At 35.1% G+C, this 6325-nt stretch overlaps 1 protein-coding gene across 1 annotated transcript in view; it reads left to right on the top strand.

Moving 5' to 3' along the window:
* Nucleotides 1-71: 71 nt before the first annotated feature.
* HECW2 (HECT, C2 and WW domain containing E3 ubiquitin protein ligase 2) overlaps nt 72-6325 on the top strand; it is a 133127-nt gene continuing 126873 nt past the window's right edge. Inside the window, exon 1 of the mRNA XM_026047485.1 lies at nt 72-151. The gene's annotated coding sequence lies outside the window, so the exon portion shown is untranslated. The remainder of the gene's footprint in view (nt 152-6325) is intronic.

Genomic DNA, 6325 nt, shown 5'->3' with positions numbered 1-6325 from the left:
AGTTCTTCCTGAGCATCTAATAACCAGCGGAGGATTCATCAGAAGATGCCAAACACTATGGATTGAGTATTACGTTCAGTGTTGCAGCACCTAAATACCTTTTGACAGCCTATCAACTTGGGCTCTTCTTTGAAGCTTCGAATATGTTGAGGTAATCTTATCCATATTGCTTTAGGGTGTAAAATGATTTGTCAGGCGGGTTGAGATTCTCTTATTAAACAGATGGCTGGAAGTGATTTTTTTTTTTAAGCTTGTCTCTAGGTGGCAGCAGGAACAACTGTATTTATTGGAATAGACTAAACATGGTGATTACACTTTTTATTAATTTGTGCTGCTGTATTTAGTGGCTATCCATTAATAGAAATAAAGAATGAAATAAAAAGTAAATTTAAATATAAAATAGTAAAATAATATATAGTTGGGTGCCTCATATATAGGATGCACATATATGAAGACTTCAATCTACATGTTTAAATGCAAATTATTGCTGGTGCGGAATCTAAATTTTTAAAGGAGTATTTAAAGAAAATTATAACAAGGACAAGTGCACATGATTTAGCTATGCTTACCATCATATAAAAGCAAGTACAGAGTTTAAGACACCTTTATTTTATGTACCATTTTCGTAGTGTTACTTTGTGTAACACTAGTGTAACAAATGTACGATAGCGTTGCTTTGTGTAGCACTGGTTACTTTGTGTTGTGCAGTACTAGTGTTCTTTCCTTTTCGAGTTTGTAGGCTACAGCACAGAAAATTCCTACAGATTCATCAACATGCTTGCTACCAAAATGCTTACTTAAACTGAAATTTTAGAATTTCAGTTTAAAACTCATAGTGGCTTTTGTCAAGTATGAGCCAAGAAAAAAACCTACATATTCTAATATAAAAGTGAAAGAAAACCCAAAGAAGTCATCGCTTCATTATTCTTATAGTGGGTTTGGATTAGACTCCTTTCCACTGTAATCAGCAGAGGCTGTCCAGAGTCATTTATATCACAGGTTATCCTTACAAGTCCGAGACAAAAAAAACTTTTCAAGATTCTACATGCAATAGTAGATGTTTTGAGGATATGTATCTGGAATAAAATCCATAGGTTAGATCAAGTTAAATAGATCTCAGAAATGCCTTTTCCTGAGTGAGACCTCTTTGTATTGTCCTTCTGGTTGGATACTATGGTTTCACTCAAACAGCTGATTTTTTTTTCCAAGATGTCATTTAACTAATAGGATGTTGAATTAGATAATAAATATTAGCCTTATATACGTTTTTCAGTAAAAGAGAATCATGTAGAAAAAATATATATAATCGTTAACTCACTTATTGTAATGGATATTTATATGAGTTAGAACCATGGAATGATTTGGCTTTGTAAATTGTAAATGATCTGCTTAGCCCTTGTAAAATACTTAGTTGGTCAATGCATACTGTCCTGAAAGTTGACTTAAAAAGAAATTTTGCATGATTTCATTGGAAAGGTCAGATTAGAACTCAAAAGCTTTTGCAAATCCTCACTGTCATGGCTAAGATGGAAGCTTGGCAGATTGCATCGTAAGTACAGATGGCATCAAATTTGGGTTAGAACAAAGGTCAGTCAGAGTATTATATCTCTGTCGTACTCATAAAAACATGGACAAATATAATCTACGGTATAGCTGGTCAGTAATAACAGTACCTTTTGCTTCTACTTACCTAGTACCTTCTGTGGAATTTAAACAAGCAGAAACCTGTACACAAGAAGAGCTAATTGTCCCTGCTAGGCAGGGCAGACTAGATGATTTCTAGAGGTCCCTTCCAACTTCAACCATTCTGTGATTGTGTGAAAATTTATATAGGTTTTACATTCTGTTGCGTTATGTAGAAGAATGTAGCTAACTGATTTGATTTAGGGATCTTTGCGATTAGTGATTTACACTGGAGGAAGAACTACAGTGCTTCTGAGCAAAAACAATCAGAAGTGGGACTAGAGCAACACTGAATAGAGACCAACACTGCATTTGGTCAGTAAAGTGTGTAAGAAACAGATTCTCAGCTCCACGTGAGAATTGCCAGGTGAATTATGAAGCAGTGTGGATGTGAAGGAACCTAAAGATCTCCAGGAGATAAAGGGATTAAAACTGATAAGTCACTCTTTTAAGTTTTTCACGTAAGAAAGAGATGCATAAATAACACTTAATATTAATGGTAGTATTCTTTTTATTATAGAGTGTCTCAGTCACCACTGACTTTTTGCTAAGGCTGTTCCTTAATCAGAAGACAGTGATGTAACAGCAATGCGGGGATTCCTTCAAGTGGGACTTTATACAGTAGAATACCATATAAAGTAAATGAGAACATAAGAAGGATATGTAGGTCAAATGGAAACTATATTTCAGAGCTGCTTTCTTGAGCTTAAATAGGGTAATGATATTTGACAGAAAGATACTTAGTTCTGAAGGCACTATATTAATTTTTTAACGTAGTCAGATCAGACACTTATTAATTTAGTTTGTACTAAAAGAAAGGATTGATCTGAACTTGCTGTTCACATTCTTTATCTTTGTCTTAGAAGTTGCTATGTAGTTCGCCAAGAGTAACTTCATATGAAAAATGCAGGAGTGAAAAGTATACATCAAGCTGTCTGCAGTGTATTTGTTATGGTAAAAAAAAAAAAAAAAAATCAAAAGAAAACTGTGATCAAAGACCTAAAAACTGAAACTAAACAACTTGATATACTTTTATATTCCCAATATCCTGCCCCAAAGAGTTTCATGGTAGTCTTCAAAATAACCTAAAACAATATTTTACTTTATTATTATTTATATAACGAGGAGATGGAGAAGCCAAATGCATTATGATGACAGGCCACCTACACAGCTGGCCATCTACATGTATGTCTGGTGGACTTTTCATTGCTGAACAAAATTGCAAACTAAAATGGGATAGAAGCATGTTTTATTTCAGGCCCCCAAGATACAAGTGTCTGTTTCTGACAGAAATGTCTGTGCTTTGTGTAACATACACTGGCTCACATATCTCGGGAATATATAAAAATGTCTCCTAATTCAGATGGCCTGTTTAGCCTGGAAAAGAGAGAATTGAGAGGGAAGCTTATCAATATGTACAAATATTGTGCATATTGCATCTCAGAATTATGCATAATGCACATATTACACCCACCTGAACTGACCAGGTGCCCTGTGCTCTGAGTGTTGCTGCTGGAGCAGGGAATTTGACCTAGGTGATCTCTAGGAGTTTCTTCCAACCCCAACCATTTTGTGATTCTGTATAATTATTTGACTGTTACAGCAGTTTTATGGCTCCAGTCTTATTGGGATTTTTTTTTTCTCCCTGGGATTTTTTTTTCGCATTCCATTAGATTTCACTGTCTTAAGTCTGTTATGTTTTCCTTTCTTTTAATTTCCTTTACTTATAGACTTTTTATTGTTCTAATAATTCCTTTTTGTTTTACATAGACTCAGTCTATATTTGAAAATTCATAGTATTCTGTAAAACTCATAGAATGCAAAGCTATTTGTCAGCCTTTCTCCACTACTTTGTGGATGGAATAAGTAACATTCTCAAATCTCAATAAGTATTTCAGTAAAGAACATTAATATTTCTAATGCGCAAATGTATTTATAAGAAAGGTGGAGCTTCTTTTTCTTCTGAAAAAATGCTATTTTATCTGTATTCTATTAATTCACTTGAAGAAGAGAGACAGTAAGATGGTAATTGAAGTGTTATATTGATTTCAATTCAGAGCTCTTGCTTTTGGATATCAGGAAACAGATTATAGTTTACCAGACCATGAGAAAGTCAATATCTTGAAAATATGTCAGTTTGCTGCCCATCCTCTCTCTGAGAAGTCTGAAAAATATGGAATGACATCTTCTTCTTTAAGAATAAGGAAAATTCCATTATTTTAAATAAATAATGTTTTCTTGACACTCAGATTTACTTCTGAAAGTAATAATTAAATTTTATATTAATAGTTCTACTCCTGTGGACAGATCTAAGAAATTTACCGGACCAAGGAATACGATGACACATCAGTCTCATTCCTGTGAAACATAAGCTTAGCATATCTTTTGGTCCATTTGTATAAACTGTGAGTCTCTGTGGGTAATAAACTGACATAATAGAGGAGTTAAATGATGCCTCTGTACTCTTTTCAGTATGTTCAAGAAGAATGACTTCTTCAGAATAATAAACAAGTACAGGAGAGCTCTATGAAACAGCACCTAATAAGATAGCTAGCCTCAGATTTAAACCTAAGATGCAGAGACAATAAAGCCATCACATTTTCCATGAGGGAAAACATAACATTACATTTAGATTATCACTTTATATTTGAGTTCAGGAGTTGCTTATGCAGTCCATCTAGAGAACATTTTCTTCTGGAAACTAAGTGAAAACATATTTCTGTAAGGTCTTTTGCTTCATTATTTTAGTATTGCACTGTGTACTCTTTGTTTTTTGAGTGCTTGCTATTTTTGAATGAATAACCAGAGACTGCTGCAAAGCTTTTGAGAGGCTGGCCCAAATCCTAGGTCGTGCTTTGTAAACCAGACTGCACGTGCAAAGGAAGAACATAGCTTGCTTTTTTCACTTCTAACTTCTTGTGTATCCCAGGTAGAGAATTTTTCACCACTAGAAGGCAAAGCATCACTCCATTTGATTTAAAATTGTGGTTGTGTAGTTGAGCCTAAGTGCTACTGAGCCTAAACTTATGCCAGCAGCAGCTAAAAAAGGAGAGAATGTGACCTTTTACACTGGTAGCATCCCTCTCGTACTGGGATTCATGTGTGACTAGTGCAGTGTATGGCAGTGCAGTGTGGAACAGCCGTTCCATTCCACAGAATCTGGTGCATTATCTCTTAAAACAATTTGCAACAGTAACAGATGTTCATGCAGCTCACTCATTCAGTTATCTGGAGGAGCAGAGTTTCATTTATATTAACATCTAATACATTCAGCAAAACATCTTACCGCTTAATGTTTTGAATCTTCCAGGATTAGTTAATCCGTTTAAAGATTATTCTACTATTAATTGTTCTGTTTTCTACAGTGACTGTTATGTGTTTATGACTGTCTACAGTGACTGATGTATTTATGAAAAGGTGATGGTCTGTTTAAAAGGATTAACTGGTGTGTGTGTGTGTGTGTGTGTGAACAATAATACAGGATTTCCTGTATTTCTAGTCATGCCCTTTATACTTTCTAAAATAGTATTTCTTCCCTCCAACCTAAAATGCTTTTTTTTCCCTTAATTCTTTATATCAAGCCAAAGCTTATATCAAAGAATCAGGTTTCTTGTCTTTAAATCCGTTCTTAAAATTTGCGGTACAAAGCTCTGCAGTGCTTTTGTTATATTGGAGGTAGAGCATTGCTGACGAAGGAACAAATGAATTGATTTCTAGAAATTAGTCTGTGTCTAGAAGATTTAGAAGATTTAAATCTTACAGATTTAAGAAGGAAAGTCTTCCTTGCAGCTGATGTTGTACTCAAACATGGGATTGCCTGTCTTTAAATCAGGTTTCCAAAATGAAATGAGATAGGAAATTCTTTCTGTAGTGATACTTTCATGTCATTTGTTACTATTCAATGTAAAAGGTTTCCAGTCAAGAGAATTTTTTTCATCGTAGGGTGTTTATTCTGGTAATCTTGGAGGTTGGAGCCTCTTTGTATGTGTTGGACCTCGTGGAATAGGATCATTGTGATTATGGAAGGAATGTGCAGTTATGTTCAATAGACAACATCATAGAGTTGGAATATCTTTCAATATGAGAGTCTGCAGGATGTGATGAGCACAGATTCAGCCTCTTTGGTTGAGTTTTATCAAGGATGAAAGAAATTCTGGCTTTCACTGTAGTCTTTAACATAGCTGAGTTTGCTTGGAGGGCTTTTTATTCCCTCTTCATATAGCATTTGTGGGACGAAAATGAGTGTGTGATTTAAACTTCCTATACCAGAAGTGTATAAACTACTGTAATCTCACTGTGCATTTTCAAGATAATCACTGTTCATTACAGAAGTTGTGATGAAAGTGTTGTGCTTATTTGCTCAATGTCCTGTATAAAATGTGTCACAAATTATTTGGTAATAATTCATTGTGCTTTAAGACAGAAGGGTGAGAGGAGGCCTATGTCTTCCTAAACCTATGTGCCACAGATCCTGGCCATGTCCTAAGCAGGAAATGATGGCCTTGTCATCTGTAGGGAACTGCACTTAACAGAAAGTGAAATAAAACCTCATACAAATCTTTCCCCTTTCCCCTTTCCCCTTTCCCCTTTCCCCTTTCCCCTTTCCCCTTTCCCCTTTCCCCTTTCCCCTTTCCCCTTTCCC

The sequence above is a fragment of the Nothoprocta perdicaria genome, unplaced genomic scaffold, assembly GCF_003342845.1.
Source record: "Nothoprocta perdicaria isolate Ctin4 unplaced genomic scaffold, notPer1 scaffold_11, whole genome shotgun sequence".
Classification (NCBI taxonomy): Eukaryota; Metazoa; Chordata; class Aves; order Tinamiformes; family Tinamidae; genus Nothoprocta; species Nothoprocta perdicaria.
The sequence above is the reverse complement of the archived record's forward strand: the minus strand, read 5'-3'. Positions and strand labels throughout refer to the sequence as shown.